This window comes from Trichomycterus rosablanca, chromosome 26 (genome assembly GCF_030014385.1).
Source record: "Trichomycterus rosablanca isolate fTriRos1 chromosome 26, fTriRos1.hap1, whole genome shotgun sequence".
Taxonomy (NCBI): Eukaryota; Metazoa; Chordata; class Actinopteri; order Siluriformes; family Trichomycteridae; genus Trichomycterus; species Trichomycterus rosablanca.
The window spans coordinates 17,173,421-17,195,600 of NC_086013.1; the positions used below are offsets into that span (position 1 = coordinate 17,173,421).

General features: G+C 45.6%; 1 protein-coding gene across 2 annotated transcripts in view; it reads right to left on the bottom strand.

Annotated features, from left to right (window-relative positions):
- The window catches only part of zbtb20 (zinc finger and BTB domain containing 20), a 102,548-nt gene that overhangs the window by 15,092 nt on the left and 65,276 nt on the right, over nucleotides 1-22,180 (bottom strand). For both annotated transcript variants that reach the window (XM_062988433.1, XM_062988432.1), the window contains exon 3: nucleotides 5,101-5,247. The gene's annotated coding sequence lies outside the window, so the exon portion shown is untranslated. The remainder of the gene's footprint in view (nucleotides 1-5,100; nucleotides 5,248-22,180) is intronic.

The following is a 22,180-nucleotide window of genomic DNA, read 5'->3' on the forward strand; positions in this document are numbered from 1 at the left end:
TTGGCTATGTCTGAGGGTAAGGGGGTGGCTGAAGCCCTGAGATGGATTGCCGCCATATTCAGAGTTTTTTTGTTTGCGTCCAGTGTCTCATGGTGGAACTGGACCTGCCGTGACCCTGACTCCAAGGTCTTATAGGTGGGAACCTTTTTAATAATGTACATGGTTTTAAAATAAGATGTCCAACACGCTTATGGTCAGGTGTCCACATACTTTTGGTTATAAAGTGTACATTGACCATGTACAGAAATAAATTATTTACCATGGGGGGGGTGGGACCATGTGCATTAATAGTTTTACATGTTTATAATTAACTAACAATAATTGTGGAGTTGCTTAAGGGCCTGTGTTTGATACCCCGGCTTGGTGACCAGGGTTCTGTTCTGTGTGGAGTTTGCATGTTCTCCTTATGTCTGCGTGGGTTGTCTCCGGGTGCTCCGGTTTCCTCCCCACAAGTCCAAAGACGTGCTGTCAGGACGAGTGGAGATACTAGAAATTGACCCAAGTGTGTGTGTGTGTGTGTGTCTGCACTGTAATGGACTAATGACATGTACAGTGTGTTTCCTGCCTTTCGCTCAATGCATCAGACCCACTGAGACCCTGACCAGGTTAAAGCAGTGGCAGAACACACAATGAATGAATGAACTGGTTTGATTTCACAACTGAATAATAAGTTGCGTGTGAGGTCAGTGCTGAAGAGTACATTTTATTTTTAATGCTTATCACCGAATGGCTGGTGCCCCCCTGTGCCCCCTGTGCCCTGATCTTAATAAATAATGGTAAACAGAGTAAAACATTCAGAGCAGAATAATGAGGATGATGAGGATGATAATGAGTGTGGCCGCAGACAGGAGGCGCTAGTGAGCCGCCCCGGCTGAGTGTGAGCTCTCTGTATGCTGAGATATACAATGACTGTACATGTGTTTCCATTCTGCACCTCACAGGAGAGAATCAAGCCAAAATAATGCAGCTGTTTATTTATGCAGCGGTGATTAATGTTCCTCTCAGCCCGAGTTTCTTCCACCGGAGAGAAAAATCAGGGCGGATTTTAAACACGAGGCCTGAAACCATCAGAGAATCATTTCTACATTTATAAATAAATCTTTAACACTTTTAATGAATCACTACTGTAACTGTAACTTCAGATCCTCAGAGTTCTCACACACGAGGAATTAAAGATCCTTTCATTTTATTTATATAAGAAAACTAACAAAAGCAGAATTTCTGTTCACAGGAAACTTCAGGGTCTGAGCGGCTGGAACACGACCGAGACCTTTAATTACATTTAAAATAAATTAAGTGATTAATTATTTCTGAAAGTTCTAATGCATGTGGTAGCATTTATAATTAAAGTAAAATAAATACAGAAAAAAACAGAGAAAACAAAACAAAACATAAGTATTATAATTATTATTAAAACAAAGAAAAAAGTAAAACCTGTAGTGTTAAAATAATTATTATTGTGATGATTATTATAATTATGATTAAAATAAGGTTTTCTTGTTATTATTCTTTTTAAATATTTATTTTTTTATTAGTATTAATAATAATAAAAGTGTTATTACTTTTGTTCATATTATTATAATTATCATTACTATTATTTAACAAATTCATTATTAATTTTATTATTAATAATAAAATTGTTATTGTTAATATTATTAAAATCATTATTTTTATTTATTACTATTATTATTATGTTTAATAAAATCATTGTTATTATTATGATTATTAAAAGTTTTATTTATATAACTATTATTAATTTATTATTATTATTATTTAAAAATCATTATTATTTTATTGGTAATATTACAACTTAAATTGTTATTATTGCCAAAATTATTATTTAAATCATTATTTTTTAAAATAAAATCGCCATTTTTAATATTATTATTAATAGTAAAATCATTATTATTGTTATTATTATTATATTTATTATTATTATTGGTAATATTACTATTTAAATTGCTATTATTAAATAATATTATTATTTAAATAGCTTTTTTTTTTTTTTCTACTTATTATTATTATTAATAAAATCATTATTATTACTATTATTATTACATTAATTATTACATTTATTATAATTATTATTATTATCATTACATTTATTATTATTATAATTATTATTATTATAATTATTATTATTACATTTGTGAGTAGCACTTGGGTGGCTCAGTAATCTATTACACCAGTGCTGAGATCCAGGGTTTGAATCTCAGCAGTGCTGCCGGCCGGACGGCTTCTACACACACTGACTGGTTATGTCTAAGGAGGGGAAAAGGTGGGACTGGCACCCTGACCGAAACTGCCGTTGTGCCGTTTTCACCAGTTGTTTAGAAGTTTTGGTTACGCGTTAGCTACGTTAAACTAACGAACAAAGAACGCACGGCAAACAGGTCCAGGTACATTTTCGGTGAGGAGGAATGTTCTGTAATTGACATTATGGCAAAACTGTTCATTAGGGAAGGAATGAGTGCAAGTCCGAGCAGGTGAATACAGGCGCACACACACACACACACACACACTAGTATAGGATCATCATCACTTCCTAATACTTTAATCTCGTGACAGATGAAACTTCACGCGGTGGTGGAGGACTGAAGAAACACGACTGGAGTGTAAACACCAAAACCTGACGCCGATAAAGAGTGTGTGTGTGTGTGTGTGTGTGTGTGTGTATGTGTGTGTGTTCAGTAATAGTTGGCATTTTTTTACTCTGAATAAGCATCAATATTCGGAGCATAAATCATTTTTTAAACACATTCGGTTCTGACACGAATATTTGATGTTGTTTATGATTCAATTTAAAATATAGATACTAGCCGCTTCATTCTGGGTTGCAGTGACTCCGGCACCACCAGACCCTGACCAGGGCACCGATCCATCACAGAGCAACATTCATCCCTAAAGCAGCCAATCCACCATCTGCAGTTTTTTAACATAAATTACTGATTACACAGACAATTAAATTGTCAGGAATGAGCTAAAGCTCGCTCGACTGTGGACAGTCACAGTTCTAATTCATGGCAGACGATGCATGACAGTTTTTGTTGGTGCTTGGACTACATCTGATCACTTTGATATCCATCGCAGGGCTTTGGACATGTCTGTGCAGACACCCGGCTGGCCGATAGCACCGTGAAGATTCGAACCTGAGATTCGAACAGCTTCTGTCCGCTTTCGTGCATCGACGCCGACACCCCAAATTCGAGCCGAGACATGGACCCGTCTGACCGCAGCGCTCGCCTCCACCGCCCCTCCGGTCCATCTGAGACGGGCTCAGATCCAGAGAACTCAGCGTTCCAGTGTAAATGTGATTTAGCGGCTTCCTCTCGGTGTAACAGAGTTTCAGGCTGAACTGAACTAATGCGGTGGTGGACGGCGCTAAGTGGCAACAGTTTTCCGAAGTGCTCCTGAGCCCATGTGGTCGTATTCATTACAGCAGCGTGATGGTTTCTCATAAATTAGGCGTCTGAGGGCTCAAAGGTCGGGAGTTTTATTTAGCGCTGAGATTTCTCTGGGTTCTGTGAATATATTTATAATATCGTGTACGGTAGATGGTAAAATACTTCAATTATTAGAAATCGTCCTTTTATACTTGATCATGATTCCCTCACCTGTTATTAGTCCACCTGCTTATTGTGGAACGTTTTTAAAATGACGTAACATGAATATTTAATATTAATATTTACATTTTTACTTTTATTTTGCCTCCGTCTGGATTATTATGAGTGTGTTTGTTATGAGTGTTTAACAGACACCAAACTCTAAATGTGTTTATATTTATAAATTACAATCATTTATCGTGAGCCAAAACATTAACCATCATTACTTTGTGCTTCTGTTGATTAAATAAACGTTAGCAAGTCTGAACAAATCAAATCTTTTTATTGCATTTGCAGAATCGTGTGTTGGTTAAACGTGCATTTGATGAAGATGCACAAGTGTAAGTGTGATAATTAACTCTGAGGGTGTTTAAACTTTTTCTCGACCCCGCCCACAGAGACGTTCACTTCAAAGCTTCACTTCGGCCAATCACAGCGCGGCACGTTTGGCGTATCGTGGTTCATTACATAATTGGCAGATTCGTATTGAGACCAGTTGCCTGTGTGAGTTTGTATTTTTAAGAGTGTGTGTGTGTGTGTGTGTGTGTGTGAAGAGCAGACGCTGAAGTGCTGAAACACTTGGTTCCACACGGCTGCTGCCGCTCCGATCATGTGATCGACATGTGAATGTTTCTGTGTTGTGATACAGCTGCAGGGACAAAGTTTGTGAACCCTCTGCAATCACCTGTAGTTAAGAAACACACTGTAGGGTCAAAAGTATTCGGATGCCTGATCATGAGCTGGTAAGTATTAGAACAGAGTAACGTCTGCACCATGACAGGTACGACGGTTGCTACACCCTATAGAGGAGTGTCCACATATTTTGGTCAAACACTGTAGAGTATAAACGTAAATAAAACCTGTTTGTGTGTTTTTATGACGGTGGAGGATCAGGAGAGCTGGAACACAGATGAAGGTCACTGCAGAGGGTTCAACACAAACAATAATACTGCCACTGTAATGTGTGTGTGTGTGTGTGTATATATAAATATATATATATATTTATATATATATTGTGTTACTATGTGTGTGTATATGTGCACGTGTGTGTACATATGTGTATGTGTCTATTTATGCATGAGTATGTGTGCACATGTTTGTGCATGTTTGTGTTTGTGTGTGTGTATGTGTATGTGCGCACATCTGTGCACGTTTGTGTTTGTGTGTGTATGCATGTGATTGTGTTTGTGACCGCATATGTGTGTGTGAGAGCATGTGTGTGCATGTATGTTTGTGTGTACCTATGTGTGTATATGTGCGCACATGTGTGTGACTGAATGTATTTGTTTGTGTGTTTGTATGTGTCCCCATGTGTGTGTTTGTGTGTACATATGTGTGTGTGAGAGCACTTGTGTGTGCATGTGTGTTTGTGTGTACATATGTGTGTGTGAAAGCACTTGTTTGTGCATGTGTGTGTTTGTGTGCACCTACGTGTGTGTGTGCACATGTGTGTGTTTGTATGTGTGTGTGTGCGTGTGTGCGTTACAGATATACTTACAGTCTGCTGGCGCTCTGCTGTAGTCGTCCGTGTGTGTGTGAGAGTGTGAGAGTGTGTGACTGTGTGTGGTGGTGAATGACAGGCACAGGGTCGGGATGCTACAGGTTGCTGGTGCTGGCGGAACACGCTGCGCTCACTTCATCTCTCCTAGAAAACACACACACACAGAAGAGTCGTATTAAACACTCGCCTCATAGGCTAAAACCGTTCCTGTTGATTTGATGTGTGTAATTTGGCCATCGGGGCGCTCGTGACCACTGGGGTCCAGGGTTCGAATCCCTAGTGATGCTATCAGCCGGTCAAGCGTCTGCATACAACGTCTATAAGAGGAAGAGAGTAACTGACACCCCATGACAGATTGGGGTCCCGTTCAGGGTGTGTTACTGCATTGTGCCTGGTGATTATGGAGAAACCCGACCCACCGTGACCCAGAGCAGGAAAACAAGGATATTAAGGATTTAGATTTGATATTTGTAAGTATTTTTAGGAGCGACGTGAATAAAGCTGCTATTAAAGTGTAAAACTGGGACATCACTGGAGCTGTGAGGGTGAATAATAACAGTACAATAATATCAAAACATTCATCACAATCATTTTTATTATCATGAACTATTAAGTGACTTTACAGCAGCGATTTTGTGGCCCGAACTGCTGATCGCTCATCGTCCTGCGTTCACACCGGCAGCGTCATCACTGCCCGTGTGTGTTTGGTTGCCATAAATACTGGCTAGTATCTACAGATCGTATAGAAAAAACAACCCGACCACAAATCAGACGTGTTCCCACTGAAAATCTAAATCCTGGAGGGAAATCGATCAACTATAAATGATAAATCTCATCTCTGTGTAGTCCACCACTGACTGTACAGTCGATAAGACAAGAAAACCGTGTTCGTTCTTTACGATCTCTGTGACTTTAGGAACGATTATCTAGGGCCCAAAAACGGACCGTAGCGTTTCACGGTGCTCTGTTCAGAGCTCAATTCCTATTGGTTAATCACCACATTGTGTTTGCATTGCCGACTCCGCCCACTTCACGTTGCCCACGTTTGCGCCACCTCCTCACACCGGAAATCGCCGTTACATTTACATTATATTTACATTTACAGCATTTAGCGGACACTTTAATCCAAAGCGACTTACAGCACTGTGGTAGTATACTGTCTAAGCTCAGGGGCCCAACAGTGACAACCTGGCAGAGGTGGGGCTTGAACCAGCGACCTTTTGATTGCCAGTCCAGTACCTTAACCACTAGGCTACAACTGCCCCTGTTGCCAGCTCTAACTGATAATAAGTGAGAGCCAGTCGCTCTGTCGTGTAGCATCGCTGCCAGGCTGATTGTGGGGTGAGTGTGTTTATCTCCGGTCTGTCATGGCAGAGCAGCTCGGTGGTACAAAAGGTCGAACTTGTTTGACTGGGACGATCTGTGGGTGAAATCTGGCGCCCCGTTAGGATATAATCTCCATGGTGACGTAAAAAGGCGTGTGAGCTACGTACACACACACACACACAGCTCATATATTTTATTTAAATCTGATGAAGCAAGGATAATCGATCTCTGAGCTCAGATTTTTATACGTTTATTGGTTAGTTTCGTGTGCCGGGATCTAAAACGTCCTCGGATTTGGAGGAGACGTGAAGAAATCGGCGCGTTCTGGCCGAGCTCTGGTTTCCTGCTCATCATCAACACGAGGGCAGGAAGGAGAAGTGAGAGAGAGGAGCGAGAGAGGAGCGAGAGAGGAGCGAGAGGAGCTAAAAGCCTCGGCGCCGATCCTGCACCTCACAAACGTCTAATCTTTCCTTCACGTGCCAACAACCAATTTCGGCTAGACAAAAAAAACACACACACACTCTCACACACACACACACACTCTCTCACACACACACACACACGCACACGGGCTTCGTTCGAACTGGGGCGTGTTTACTGCCCTTACCAGACGATTCCATCCAAATTACGCTTTCATAAGCTGCTCCCCATCCAGAAGTTCAAGTGCCACCTCCGTTCCGACCAAGCATTTAAAATATGTAAACACGTGCCAGCCGGGCGCTACTGGAACCCTGACTGGAAGCAGCTTGTACGGTGAGTTTCTTTGAAGAATTAAAAGAACCCGGTTCAGAAGCTTTGATGTTCGGATGCTCGGCATCATGGACTCCATCAAATACCTGGAGAGTTTTAACTGAAAATCGGGCTGCATCGGAACCCTAACATGACAGAGTGTTCAGAACACACGAGTGTGTGGCGTGTGAGGAGAGGAGGCTAAAAACATACTTATAACCTCCTGACATGCTTTGTGTTATACACACACTACAAAGGCAAAAGTATTGGGACACCCGTCTCATTTTTGAGTAGTTGCTAACAGGTGTAATAAATCAATTATATAAAGGGGATCATATGCTTCTGACTTTGCAGGAACAGTTTAGGGAAGGCCCTTTCCCATCTAGCACAAAGCGAGCTCTATAAAGACGTGAAGAAAAGCTGCAGTGTCCTGTACAGAGCCCTGACCTCAACCCTCTCCTCTTTTTCTCCCTTTTAGAGCGTCCAATTGCCCGATAACGTCATGCTTCATCTCCACCAATGCCGATCTCCGCTCTGATTGAGGAGAACGAAGCTAACCCACGCCCCCTATGACACGTGGGCAGCAGCCGTATACATCTTATCACCTACACTGTGACGAGTGCAGTGCGGCTCAGCGTTGTGTACGAAGAGACACACCCTGACAGCACTCTTTTCTCATCTCTGCAGCCAGCAGAGGTCGTAATTGCATTAGTTATGAGAGAGAGACTTCATCCGGCTTAGTCCCGCTCATATCTGAACAACAGGCCAATCGTTGTCCACGTGGCTGCTCAGCCCAGCCGGCAGGCAGAGCCGAGACTCGATTTGATGTATTCGAGATCCCAGCTCTGGTGTTCCAGCGTGTGTTTTTACCGCTGCGCCACCTGAGCGGCCTGTGTCCACATACTCTTGACCATAAGGTGTATTTTCTGGTGGATTTATTACAGGAGGAATGGACCAAACCCGGTCATTTGGAGTCGGATGTTGTTTGAATGAAATTAAGCGATGGTGATTTGAATGCCACTTGAATGCCACGGCGCTGTCTCGCATTTACATAGAAAGTAAATAAATGCTCGTCAGTCACTGTTTCACCTACTAGTGGGGTCACGGGGGGTCACGTCCGTCTCTTTTCTTATTGGTATAGAAGATTTACATTCCTGTTCTCCGAATGCTTTTGACAACTGGCCTTATTTATTGTGGTGTGATAAAGAATAAACTTGAAACCACTTGACCTGCTTTGTGTTATACACACACTATAAAGACAAAAGTATATCCACAGCGACTTATAGTACTGTGACAGTATACTGTCTAAGCAATTGAGGATTGCTCAAGGGCCTTGCTCAAGGGCCCAACAGCCTCAACCGCCTAGTTGTTGCCAGAGTATCTGAACCCTCGGTCTCATTATTAAATTCACGTTTCAGCACCATCAGTTGCTAACAGGTGGAATAAATCAATCATATAAAGAATCACATGCTTCCGACTTTGCAGCAACAGTTTAGGGAAGGACCGTTCCTGTACGAAGACGTAAAGTAAAGCTCTTTTTAAAAAACCTGTCCTGACCTCAGCCTCACTCAACAGCTCTGGGATGAACCGGAACACCGACTGATCAATCAGTGCCCAGCCGTACAAACTTCGTCATCCTCTGACTATACGGGCACAAATTCCCACACACAGACACACAGACATTCAAAGTCTTCTTCGCTCGAGATCACACAGACGCCGCTCTATTTTAATATCGTCTGTTCTTAAAATGGGACGTCTGGCAAGCTCACGGTCAGGCGTCCACATACTTTCGGCCGTGTAGTGTACGATAGTGAGTGCAGGCGCTAGTTGGCTCAGATGCTGGAGGTTTGTGGTGAACTAAACAAACGCTGTGGTGAGTTTTCCTTTAATCTGTCACCCATCTGTATGTAAATGAGCCTCTGTGAGTCACGGCGGGTCAGAGAGCCAAACAGTCAACGGATCCTGTGTCCTCACACGACTTCTGACACACACACACACACACACACACACACACACACACACACACACACACGGTTCCCCCGAGGAGACGGACATTAGCTTCATGCTAACACACGCTCGTGTCGTTCTCAGCGGAGGTTAAACTATATGAAAGATCGCCGTGTTGCCAGGTTCTCTTGTTACGGTGTTACGGTGTTCTCTCTCTCTCTCTCTCTCTCTCTCTCTCTCTCTCTCTGTGCCCGTTTTGAGTCACGTGAGACACTCTGCCATCATGCCATCGCTGGTTCCCAGTTAGCCCACCGTTAATCTCCGGGTGCTCTATCTGACGGCGAATCTCTTCCCAGTAAACGGCGCTCGTTTGTTTTCCGCACGTTTCCCACTGTGTTTGAGAAGCTCGGCGGACGATACGGACGCACGCCGTTTAAAATGCTGTGAAATCGACGCCGATCCGCGCAAAACGGCTCTCGGCGATCGACCCGACGGTAGCTAGCTCATATTCTATAATTAAGGATATAAACGCACATGCTAGATTTCGTTGAATTATTATTCGACTGTCTTAATTTTTCTTGAACGTAAGGTTGTATTTTAATCAAATTTATACACAAATGAAACATGAATCAACCCGACGTGGCGCGGCGCTACATCACGCCAGCCTACCACCGCTGGGATCCAGGGTTTGAATCCCTGGTTGTGCCATCAGCCTGTCAGGCTTCTACATAAGATGGGGGGGGGGGGGGGGGGGGGGAGTTCAGGTGGCGCAGCGTAAGGGTTTTGAATGCATCGTATCGAATCTCAGCTCTGCCTCTCCGACTGGGCGGCTGCATGAACAACGATTGTCAATTGGCTGTTGTTCAGGGTTAGAGGGTAAAAAGTCAGATCGTAGGTACTCATAACTGGTGGGGGCGAATGTCAGTTGAGAGGCGTCCTCAGTCAGCGGTGAAGGGTCGAATCAGTATAGAGGAGCAATCAGGGGAACTGGACACGACTAGATTAGGGGAGAAAAACTGGGGGAAAATAGAAAATTAAAACAAAACAAAAAAAAGATGGGGGGAATGATCAAGACCTCTACAGCTGTGGTCTGTCTGAAAACCTATCTCTCTCTCTACACAGACACATTTCACGTCATCCTACACTCCCGAGAAGAGGGCGTGTCTAAATTCTAAATCCTTAGCTCCCTTAAAATGCTCCTACTGAGGCGCCTTCATTCTGAGTGATGATCCGACTGAATAACGAGGGAGCGTCCGACGCCTCCTCAGCGCTGAAGCATTCAATGCCAGCATTCAGTGCGGCACGACTTTTCTCACAGAAAATGTCAAACGTGGCAGACGAATGTCAAGCGGAGCAACCAACGGAGTTCCTTTCACATGTAAATAAATTCTCATAAAAACACACGCTGGAACCAGAGCTGGGATCTCGAATACATCAAATTGAATCTCAGCTCTGCCTGCCGGCTGAGGCTGAGCGGCCACTTGAGCGACGATTGGCCTGTTGTTCAGATATGGGCGGGACTAAGCCGGATGGGGTCTCTCTCTCATGACTGGTGCAACTACGACCTCTGCTGGCTGATTGATGGAGCCTGAACAGAGATGGGAAAAGAGTGCTCTCAGGGTGTGTCTCTCTGTACACAACGCTGAGCTGCACTGCACTCGTCACAGTGTAGGTGATAAGATGCATACGGCTGCTGCCCACGTGTCGGAGGGGGCGTGGGTTAGCTTCGTTCTCCTCAATCAGAGCGGGGATCGGCATTGGTGGAGAGGAAGCGTGATGCAATCGGGCAATTGGACGCGGGAAGAAAATGCATAAAGGAAATAATAAAATAAAAAAATCTCGTATAATTATACGAGTGTCGTTTCTTTGTAAATTCAGGGAGACGTTAGCTGGCGTGAGGCTAACAGTGTTAGCTTAGTAAGCTAAAACTGCGGTGATGTAAAGTAGAGCGTCTAAATAATCTGCCTCATGAGCTCCATGTCGCATTAGAATCCTCTCTACCGAGGAGCTCACCAGGTCTCTGTGCTTTTCTTTACGTCTTCATAGGGCTACAGTCATGCTGGAACAGGAATTGACCTTCCCTAAACTGTTGCTGCAAATTTAGCAGTGTATAATTTCCTTTTTATTACTGATTTATTACACCTGTTAGTGACCGTTGTGGCTGAAGTACATCTCAGGAGTAAATATAGATGATATAAGATGAAATGTAGATAAACGTGTGGATATGTTCGTGTGTGTTTCAGGCTTCGCTGTATCAGCGCTGGCGGTCGCTTCGTCTCGGCGTTCCCCGAATATTCTGTACGATACGCTCATCGGATCCATTCTCTCCAGCCTTTTGTTCGGCGTGTGTTTTTTTTCCTCCTGTTTGTAATGACGGGCTCATATTTCAGGATCCTTCTCACCACGCCCTCGGTTTTACCCTCCACACAAAAGCGCCTCAGTATCCCGAATCAGGGGTAAAAAAAAAATACGATTCAGGATTCAGGAGCGAGAGGGAGTGACGGCGAGCGTCGATATTCAGGCTCGCAGTCGGAGACACAAAAACACACTTCACACGAGCGGGATGGCGGAGATCCGTCCTGGCACACACACACACACTCCTACACACACACACACACACACAGAGCCGTCGGGCGACTCCGGAGTGATCTGGCAAAGAGAGCAACACGTAGATTCCTGGCCGGGTATCACGGCAACAGCCCGGTGACGTCGGATCCATCTTCACTACGCCGCGTCTGTTCCACGGCTTTAACCGTTTGCTATCCGGAGCGGCAGCGGCGCCAAAACTCCGCGCCGTCGCTAATGATGTGTGTAGCCGTCAGCGTGGGGCACTAATGATGCAATTAACATCACAATCAGTGAAATACCAGAGCGCTTCTTTATTATTTTATTTTATCTGAATGAAGTCGAAGAGAAAACAGAAGAGGAAACTTCGGCTCCGTCAGAGTCCCTGTGTGTGTGTGTGTGTGTGTGTGTGTGTGATGACCACGGACAATCAGCATGTTCAGTATTTAGTAGACGCTTTTATCCAGAGCGACTTACAGTACAGTTACAGTATACAATCTGAGCAATTGAGGGTTCAGGGCCTTGCTCAGGGACCCAACAGTGGCAACTTGGTGGTGGCGGGGCTTGAACCGACAACCTTCTGCTTACTAGTCCAATACCTTAACCACTGAGCTATCACTGGCCCCTGTACGACGCGACCGCTGTAAAAACGCAGCCTGTCGGCGTAGTTCGACCTCTGACCTCTAGAGCCGAAATTCTGACTTAAATTCAACTGCTGCTGTTACTTCAAATCCAGCACACACACTCACACACACACACACTCACACGCGTCGGCAGCGTTCATCGAATTATCACGGATAATTATATCAGAATAAAGTCGCTCATCACGTCGTCACGTCTTTTTTTTTATTAATCAGGCGTGAAATCTTTACTGAAGGTTAAAAGAAGCGTAAATCCATCCAATCAGCTTCCGGACTGAAGATTCTCTAAAGATTTTATTATTATTATATTAAAGAAATCGTCCAGGATTTGGTTTCAGCGTTAATATCCAGACGCTGCGCCGCTGAAGCTCCGCTGCAGTTAATGATGCGTGAGAGTCAGCGGGAGGTTCCGGTGATGCAATTATCAACATCAGCACTGAAACTACCACTACGGAGGGGGGGGGGGGGAGTCTGAATGGATTTTACTCTGGAACAGAAGGTCAGAATTTACAACCTCGTTCTGAACCCTCGTCTTCAACCTTCATCCCAAACCCTCGTCTCAAACCCTCGTCTCAAACCCTCGTCTTCAACCCTCATCTCAAACCCTCGTCTCAAACCCTCGTCCTGAACACTCGTCTCAAACCCTTGTCTCAAACCCTCGTCCTGAACCCTAATCTCAAACCCTCGTCTCAAACCCTCGTCTCAAACCCTCGTCTTCAAACCTCATCTCAAACCCTCGTCCTGAACCCTCATCTCAAACCCTCGTCTTCAACCCTCATCTCAAACCCTTGTCTCAAACCCTCGTCCTGAACCCTAATCTCAAACCCTCGTCTCAAACCCTCGTCTCAAACCCTCATCCTGAACCCTCATCTCAAACCCTCGTCTTCAACCCTCATCTCAATCCCTCGTCCTGAACCCTTGTCGCAATTCCTTGTGTTAATTCCTCGTTTCAATCCCTTGTTCCAAACCTTCGTCCCAATCCCTCGTCTATACCTCTTGTCCCAAACCCTAATCTTTACCCCTCGTCTTGAACCCTTGTCTTTAACCCTAATCTCAACCCCTCAACTCTCGTTCTAAACCCTCATCCCAAACTTTTGTCTTAATTCCTCGTCTCTACCTTTTGTCCCGAACCCTCGTCTCAAACCCTCATCCCAAAACCTTGCCCCAATCACTCGTCTTTGACCCTTGTTTCAAAATCCTTATCTTAATCCCTCGTCCCAATCCCTCAACTCAAACCCTTGTCCCGAACCCTTGTTTTAGTCCCTCAACTCAATTCCTTGTCCCAAACCTGCGTCCCAAACACCTCGTCCCAAACCCGTCGCAATTCCTCGTCCCAAACTCTCATCTAAAACCCTCGTCTAAAACCCTCGTCTCAAGCCCTGGTCCTAAACCCTTATCCCAAAACCTTGTCTCAATCCATAGTCTCAAACACGCATCACAATCTCTCGTCCTAATCTCTCATCCCAAATCCTCGTCTCAAATGCTCAACTCAAACCCTCGTCCTAATCCCTCATCTCAATTCCTCGTCTCTACCTTTTGTCTTAAATCCTCACCTCGAACCCTCATCTCAGTCTCTCGTCTCAAACCTTCGTTCCAAACCCTCGTCTCAAAATGAGACGTCCAACAAGTTCATGGTCGTGTGTCCAAATACTTTTGGCTCATCTGTGTGTTATAAGTGAATTTCAGTGCATTTAATGATGAAACAGGAATTAAATTTGGGGAAAAAACAAACAAACAGCAGATACAGAAACATTAAATATTATATATTAAATCCTACAATATTAACTAATGATCGTCCGAACCAATAAGGATGAATCCCACCACCATCTACCACCATCCACCACCATCTACCACCATCTACCACCATCCACCACCATCTACCACCATCTACCACCATCTACGAGGAAACAAAAGCACACGGTGCGTCTAAACTAAACTTATCTAAACATGACTAAAATTTAATGTTTTTGAGCCGCTAAGCACCGGCTCAGTCGTCCATGTTGGTAAAAGTCGCGCTGCTCGCTGTGTGGGCGTCGCTAACATAACGTACAGCGCGGCGTGACCTTACATTAGCTAATTAGCTTCTAACAAGTTTAATTTCCAGAGGAGACAAACTGTCAACAATTTTTTCTTTAGCAGCTGTTTCTGCTGGTTAGTTTTGCTGTTTTTTTATGTGCTTACAGTCCAAAACAGGAAATAAATAGATGATTAAAATAATTTAGGGTTTTTGAGGGGGTCTCTGGTGTGCGATTCATCTGAAACCGGGTGTCGTGAAGAGCTGAGACCCATTCATTCATTTTCATGTGTTACCACCAACTTATCCTGGTCAGGGTCTGTGTGAATCCTGATCAGAGATCAAGGCCGCATTTCATGTGTCGGATACAAAACGCTTTGGTTTCAGACGCGTCGTCCTCGTCTTATAAACGCGCTCCAGAACGCCGGCGTATAAAAACTGGTTACGTTATAAAGACGCTCGGTGCTCCACCGGCGCTCCACTCCAGGTGAGCAGTGAGACGGGCGCTCTCAGGAACATTCTGGACGCTCGAGCATTTATCGTATGTGAGCAACAACAGGAGGGAGGAAAGTTCATCTGCACTCAGTAACTTTATCTGCAGACGTGAGAGCTATAAAAGAGCGGGACTGTTAGTGCTGAAATGAAATCATCCGTGAGTCAGATTAACGTTCAGAACGTCTGAGAGAGAGAGAGAGTGAGAGAGTGAGTGTGTGTGAGAGTGTGAGTGTGAGAGTGTGTGTGAGTGTGTGTGAGAGTGTGTGAGAGAGTGAGTGTGTGAGAGTGTGTGTGTGTGTGAGAGTGTGAGAGTGTGTGTGCGTGTGAGAGTGTGTGAGAGTGTGAGAGTGTGTGTGAGAGTGTGTGTGAGAGAGTGTGTGTGTGTGTGTGAGAGTGTGTGAGAGAGTGAGTGTGTGTGAGTGTGTGTGTGAGTGTGTGTGTGAGAGTGAGTGTGTGTGAGTGTGTGAGAGAGTGTGTGTGTGAGTGTGCGAGAGAGTGAGTGAGAGAGTGTGTGTGAGAGTGAGTGTGTGTGAGAGAGTGTGTGAAAGAGTGTGTGTGTGAGAGTGTGTGTGTGTGTGAGTGTGTGTGTGAGAGTGAGTGTGTGTGAGAGTGTGTGTGAGAGAGTGTGTGTGTGAGAGTGTGTGTGAGTGAGTGTGTGTGAGAGTGTGTGTGAGAGTGTGTGAGAGAGTGTGTGTGTGAGTGTGTGAGAGAGTGAGAGAGTGTGTGTGTGTGAGAGTGAGTGTGTGTGAGAGTGTGTGAGAGTGTGTGAGAGAGTGTGTGTGTGAGAGAGTGTGTGAGAGAGTGAGTGTGTGTGAGAGAGTGAGTGTGTGTGAGAGAGTGAGTGTGTGTAAGAGTGTGTGTGAAAGAGTGTGTGTGTGAGAGTGTGTGAGAGAGTGTGTGAGAGTGAGTGTGTGTGAGAGTGTGTGAAAGAGTGTGTGTGTGAGTGTGTGAGAGAGTGTGTGAGAGTGAGTGTGTGTGAGAGTGTGTGAAAGAGTGTGTGTGTGAGAGTGTGTGAGAGAGTGTGTGAGAGTGAGTGTGTGTGAGAGTGTGTGAAAGAGTGTGTGTGTGAGAGTGTGTGAGAGAGTGTGTGAGAGTGAGTGTGTGTGAGAGTGTGTGAGAGAGTGTGTGAGAGTGAGTGTGTGTGAGAGTGTGTGAAAGAGTGTGTGTGTGAGAGTGTGTGAGAGAGTGTGTGAGAGTGAGTGTGTGTGAGAGTGTGTGAGAGAGTGTGTGAGAGTGAGTGTGTGTGAGAGTGTGTGAAAGAGTGAGTGTGTGTGAGAGTGTGTGAGAGTTTAATAACATCATCCCCAACTTTACCTCCCTCCCAGACCCCGACAAACTGCCCCACCTACTGGGGGAGCACAGAGAGAGCTGCACACTAGCAGCACTCTATACTCACACCTGCCACCAGGTGAGGGACAGTGGGTGACCATGTCTCATACACACATACACACACACACACACACGCACAAACTGATTGTTTTACTACCTCATTATTGTAAATATTATACTTTTTATTGTTATTATTTTGCACTGTTTTTATTAATATTTTATTCTATTCTATATTTTTTGCACATGTAACTGTTCTGTATATTTTTGTTCTTTCTTATTTTTATTGTTTATATTTCCCTGTAACTTGCTTTGGCAATACAAATGTCCTTATTTGTCATGCCAATAAAGCTTCTTTTGAGTTTGAGTTGAGAGTGTGTGTGAAAGAGTGTGTGTGTGTGTGTGTGTGAGTGTGTGTGTGAGTGTGTGAGAGAGTGAGTGTGTGAGAGTGAGTGTGTGTGAGAGAGTGTGTGTGAGAGAGTGAGTGTGTGTGAGTGTGTGTGAGTGTGTGAGAGAGTGTGTGTGAGAGAGTGAGTGTGTGAGTGTGTGAGAGAGAGAATGAACAGTGGTACCCACATTTACATTCATTTACACTCATCCATTCATTCATACATCATTCATACATTCACACTCACCTACTGAGTCATGATCACCCAATCACATTCATTCACACTCACTCATTCACTCGCTCGGTTTCCGGGTGCTGCTGACCCACCACGACCCTGACCAGGATGGAACATGTAGTAAAAGTGAATGAATGAGAACGGAGGCGTGATATGTAGTTTTGAGACTGGGTGAGTTCTCTCCTCACATTCAGATTATTGGATTTGGGCACTAGATTTCGGGAGGGGGTGGAGGGGGGGTATGGTGGGGGGGTATAGTGGGTGTGTGTGTGTGTGGGGGGGGGGGGGGGGGGGTAATTTGGGATCTGTGTGGCTGAACGCAGCACGTCTCTCTGATATGGGAGCAGATTTATTACACGGCTGAGCCTGAACATCAGCAGAATTTAGGAGAGTTTTCCTCTGCACCTCTGAGCTCATGTACTGTACACGCCCTATACAAAACTACAACCACCCCATCCTGGTCAGGGCTGCAGTGGGTCTTGTGCCAAATGGAAGCACTGGACACAAAGCAGGAAGAAATATCCTGCTCAGTGCGCCAATCCATGACAGAACAACCCTCACCTCACTCACCACAACCTCATCGCTCACCTCAACCTCACCTCACCACAACCTCGGCACAACCTTAGCACAACCCTACTGCTCCCCTCACCTTACCTCGTCCTCTCCACAACCTCACTGCTCACCTCACCCTCTCCACAACACAACCTCACCACATCACCACACCACAACCTCACCATAACCCTCACTTCAACCACAACCTCATCGTTCACCTCACCCTCACCAAAACCTTACCACAACACAACCTCACCACATCACCACACCACAACCCTACTGCTCACTACACTTTCCCACAACCTCACCTTATCTCAAGATCACCACAACACAACCTCACCACACTACAACCTCACCTCAGTGCTCATCTTAGCTCAACTTCAACACACCTCAACCTCACCCTCACCCTCACCACAACCTTACTACAACTCACCTTACTGCTCACATCACCACACCTCACCACAACCCTACTGCTCACTACACTTCCCCACAACCTCACCACACTACAACCTTACTGCTTACCTCACCTCACCACAATATCACTGCTCACCTCAGCTCAACTTCAACACACCTCACCACAACCTCACCCTCACCACAACCTCACTAAAACTCACCTTACCACATCACCTAAACCCTACTTCTCTTAGTTACCTGAACTTCATGGCTTATGCATGGTGCAAAACAGGGCTGTCCTAACATATGTCTGACCCACACCAGCACACACACACACACAGTGTTTGTTGCTGGTTACAGTGTGTGAGCGGGTGATTGGCGGTGTTGTATATGGATATATGATGATGCGGATGGTACAGATTCATTCCTGCTTCTCGTACCGTGTTTTTATGCCTCTACCTTCCCAGTTACTCCTCTGTATCATTACACCCTATTTTTATATTTCACAGCTTATACGAGTGTTAATGCTCGGCGTGTCAGGCGGCATCACCATTAAATATTTATAAAAGAGCTAATTCAGAACATTTGTGAACGTTATTAGCATATCAACATTATTAAACCGGTGTAATTTCGCCGGAATAAAAGCAGCTTGCTGTGCTGTTGCAACACGCCGCTGTTTGCGTATGAAGATTAATAAAGGTAAATAAAGTCGAGGCCGTCAGATAGCCCCGCATCTAAATGAGCCTGGCACAGAGCGCCAACTATTCATCATGCCAACCCACATCTGAAACTTTTTATTATCTGAGAAACAACGACATGTTCTCCTGGATAACAGAGAACGATACAGGGGTGCAAACGAGCCCGTTACACAGATACTGAGAGGAAATAACGTTCCTGCAACGTACTGAGAACGTCCAGCACATACAAACGTTCTCTGATGTTCCCACACCTCAGGAACGTCTGGTAGAACCGGCAGAGATTCACATCACAAGGTTTTGTTCTGGCTGGTTCATGATTTATTTTCCATCAGGTCAGGGTCACAGTGGCTGCAGGGCCTATTGCGGAACACAGACTGGGAACACGCCCTCGTCAGGGCGCCATTCCTTTACAACAGGGTTTTTAAGGGACCCACATTTTGTCCGTGATTTTTGGACAAAATATATTTGATTACAGAAAACGGTGACAATCTGGTCTCACTGTGATTTACAAGATGTGACATAAAGCCTCCACAAGGGGGCGTTCACGTACAAGTTCATTTAATTAGTATTATTTTTCTCTGTGACCCATTTATTTCGGCTTGCGACCCACCTAAGCGTCGTGACCCAGGGTTTTGGATCTGGAACTGGTTCTGTTCAGAATTCTCAGAGCCTTGGTGCTGTTCAGAGAACCGGGCGCGGTTGAACCAGCTTTTACTAGAACCAACAGAGGGCGCTGCACACTGCACAGCATAAATAAGCTGGTACTTCAGTGGATTCATGCTCCACTCCTGTACAGGCGCCTTGGACTTCTAACCAGGATCCTTACATGACGTCGAAGACCCCGCCCACTTTTAGTCGTGTGTTTTCCCACCCAGCAGACTGTAGTGGTTAATTTTGCTAGGGGGCGCCCAGACGACCGGTAGCACAGCTGAGGTGTGAACTGGCACTTATCGTGGATCATCTCATTTCTCTGCAACCTGCCACGCCCACAGACGGCGTCACCGTCCCTGCTGGAGAACCTGCTGTTCTTTGGTTGCCACTGAAAACCAGCCAGTCACAAGTGTGACTAGAATCCAGTTCCAGGCTTAAAGGTGTCGCTCAAGGGTCCAACAGCGCCACACTGGTGGTGATGCGGCTCCCATCAGTCCAGTACTTCAACCGCTGAGCTTTCCAAATCAGTGCTGTTTAAAATAGTTTAACATTATGATTCAGTTTTCAACCTTACGCTCTAAACGTATACATGCACAGCCTGAACGCCTGTGTTTACATCCAGACGGTCTGAAGCGATTTCATCTGTGTGTAAACGAGAGGAAACGTGAAGCTGAACGTAAAGGAATGAAATGAAGCACTATGAAGTCTACGCTTCAGCTTAATAACGTCGTCTCACGCTTCTCCGAAACGTAACGAGGTTATTCAGGCCGCGGATCCCTCCATCATAAATCACACATGCAAAAAAACATCATTTCCATATGAAACCTGAATCATAATTTCTGGGAGATTTGCATCTCGGGTGGGGCGAGGGAAGCGGGTCTTGCCGGACCGGTTATTAACGCCCCGTCGAAACGGCGCTCATTAATTACCAGCGCTTGGCTGACGCGCCCCCTAAAGCTAATGAATTGGAAATGAGGCGGCTACGCCACGGCACATACGTCGCCGCTGTGTTGTGTCGTTCTGAAGGAGATCTGAAGCGACGGAATATATGCATGAAGCTCGGGAGCGCCGGGGCCCATCAAAGCCGCCGCCGCCGCCGCCACCGCCGCTCTTTACGAAAGCTCCACGCGCTTTGTCTATACCATGATGCATAATGAACACGGCCGGCGATCCAGCCTTCATACATATTGATAGCGGCTAAGAGGAAAATGCACACACACACACACGTACGCTCTCACACACACGTGCTCACACACACACACACACACACACACACACGTCCTTAATAAAGAGGCCTCATTAGGCTGCAGCTATAAAGATCTTTCAGAAGCTTTTTAAAGCTACGTTAGACGGAAGCGAAATTAAAGGTTCAACAAAACACTCCATTAGTCACTTGAACATTTTAGAAGCCCACAGCTTGTGTAATATCACACACACACACACACACACACCCACACACACACACACACACACACGAGAAAAGGTTGCTTTTGATTTTCCGGTCCCGCTCCTGTGATATTCGATGGCAAAAATCACTTCCCGAACTCGTGGGTCGGGCAGCTTTGGCATCAGCACGCCAACCTCAAAGAAATTCATGAATCCGTCATGTAGAGAATTCAGGGGGACACGAGACGCCCCAAAGATCCGCCCTAAAATAAGCCTGTTTGTGCTTTATCAGTTTGGAGACGGAGCTACGCCACACGAGTGAGTTTGTGTGTGTTTTATTATTATTAATATTTCACATTAACCAAAATTCAGTTCCTGATCACACAAACGCTTATTCGCTAACGTAAGAGACCCAAATTCCTACAGACACATTCCTAAACCATGTGGAAAGCCTGACCAGAAAAGCTCAGAAGCTCGTGGAGCAGGAAAAGAAGCACAGCCTGCACAAACGTCCACGGTTTCGGGACGAGGTGTGTTCAGGTGGTCAGAGCATTTTGGCACCGTTTTTTTAGCTGGATGCCCTTCCTGATGCACCCCTCCTCCGGGCTTGGGACCTGCACTAAGGGTGCACTGATGTGCCTCCACAAAATCGCCGGGTCTGTGAACCGGAGGAAGAGTGAGACGGATGAGGAGAGAGAGAGACAGATGAGATGAGAGTGAGACCCCAGGACTGATTAGAATTCAGGGTAGGTACGAGTCGACTGCCGCTCGCCCACTGTGGGCCAGTCGGAGTGAAATGGCACTCAGCGTGTGTGTGTGTGTGTGTGTGTGTGTGTTTGAATACAGATGTGTAAATGTGTGTGTGTGTCTGTTTGAATGAATGAGAACCTGGTGAGTGTGTACGACTGTGAATGTGAGTGAGTGTGTGTGTGTATACGGATGTGTGTGTGTGTGTGTGTGTGTGTGTGAATTCACATTCATGTATTTGAACGTGTGAAAGTGGCGGCGTGTCTCTTACCGTTATGCCACACCAACTCATTCAGAGCAGAGGGAAACTACACTAGCCCACTGGTGCTGAGATCCAGGGTTCGAATCTCCAGCGGTGCTATCGGCCCGTCGGGCATCTACATACAGACATGATTGGCTGTGTCTGAGGAAGGGTGGCGGCCGTGATGGACTGGCTTACAGAAAAGCCGGACCCACTGCGACCCTGACCAGGATTAAACGATGGTAATGATGATGAAACAGTGAGGCGAGCCCGGTGTAATACCACAGTGCACACAAACGCCCCAGGGCATCATGGGAGCTGTAGTCTTTGTTCACACTCACATTAGCAGATGATCTGATGTGCGCTGTTGTCAGATCAGTGATGAGAAGCGTACAGGGGGCGGAGCTAAGAGGGAACCGGGCAGGACGGCGGGGGAACAGAGGGTGTGTGTGTGTGTGTGTGTATGGGGGGGGGGTGTAGGGAGAGAGCGGGAGGGGGGCAAATCCACCTGCCTGTGGGGTGAAGAGAGGTGAAGGAGGGGAACAAAAGCACGAACCGCCACACACACACACACACACACTCACACACACACACTCACACACACAAACACACACACACACACTCACACACACACACTCACACACACACACACACTCACACACACACTCACACACACACACACACTCACACACACACACACACACACACACACACTCACACACACACTCACACACACACACACA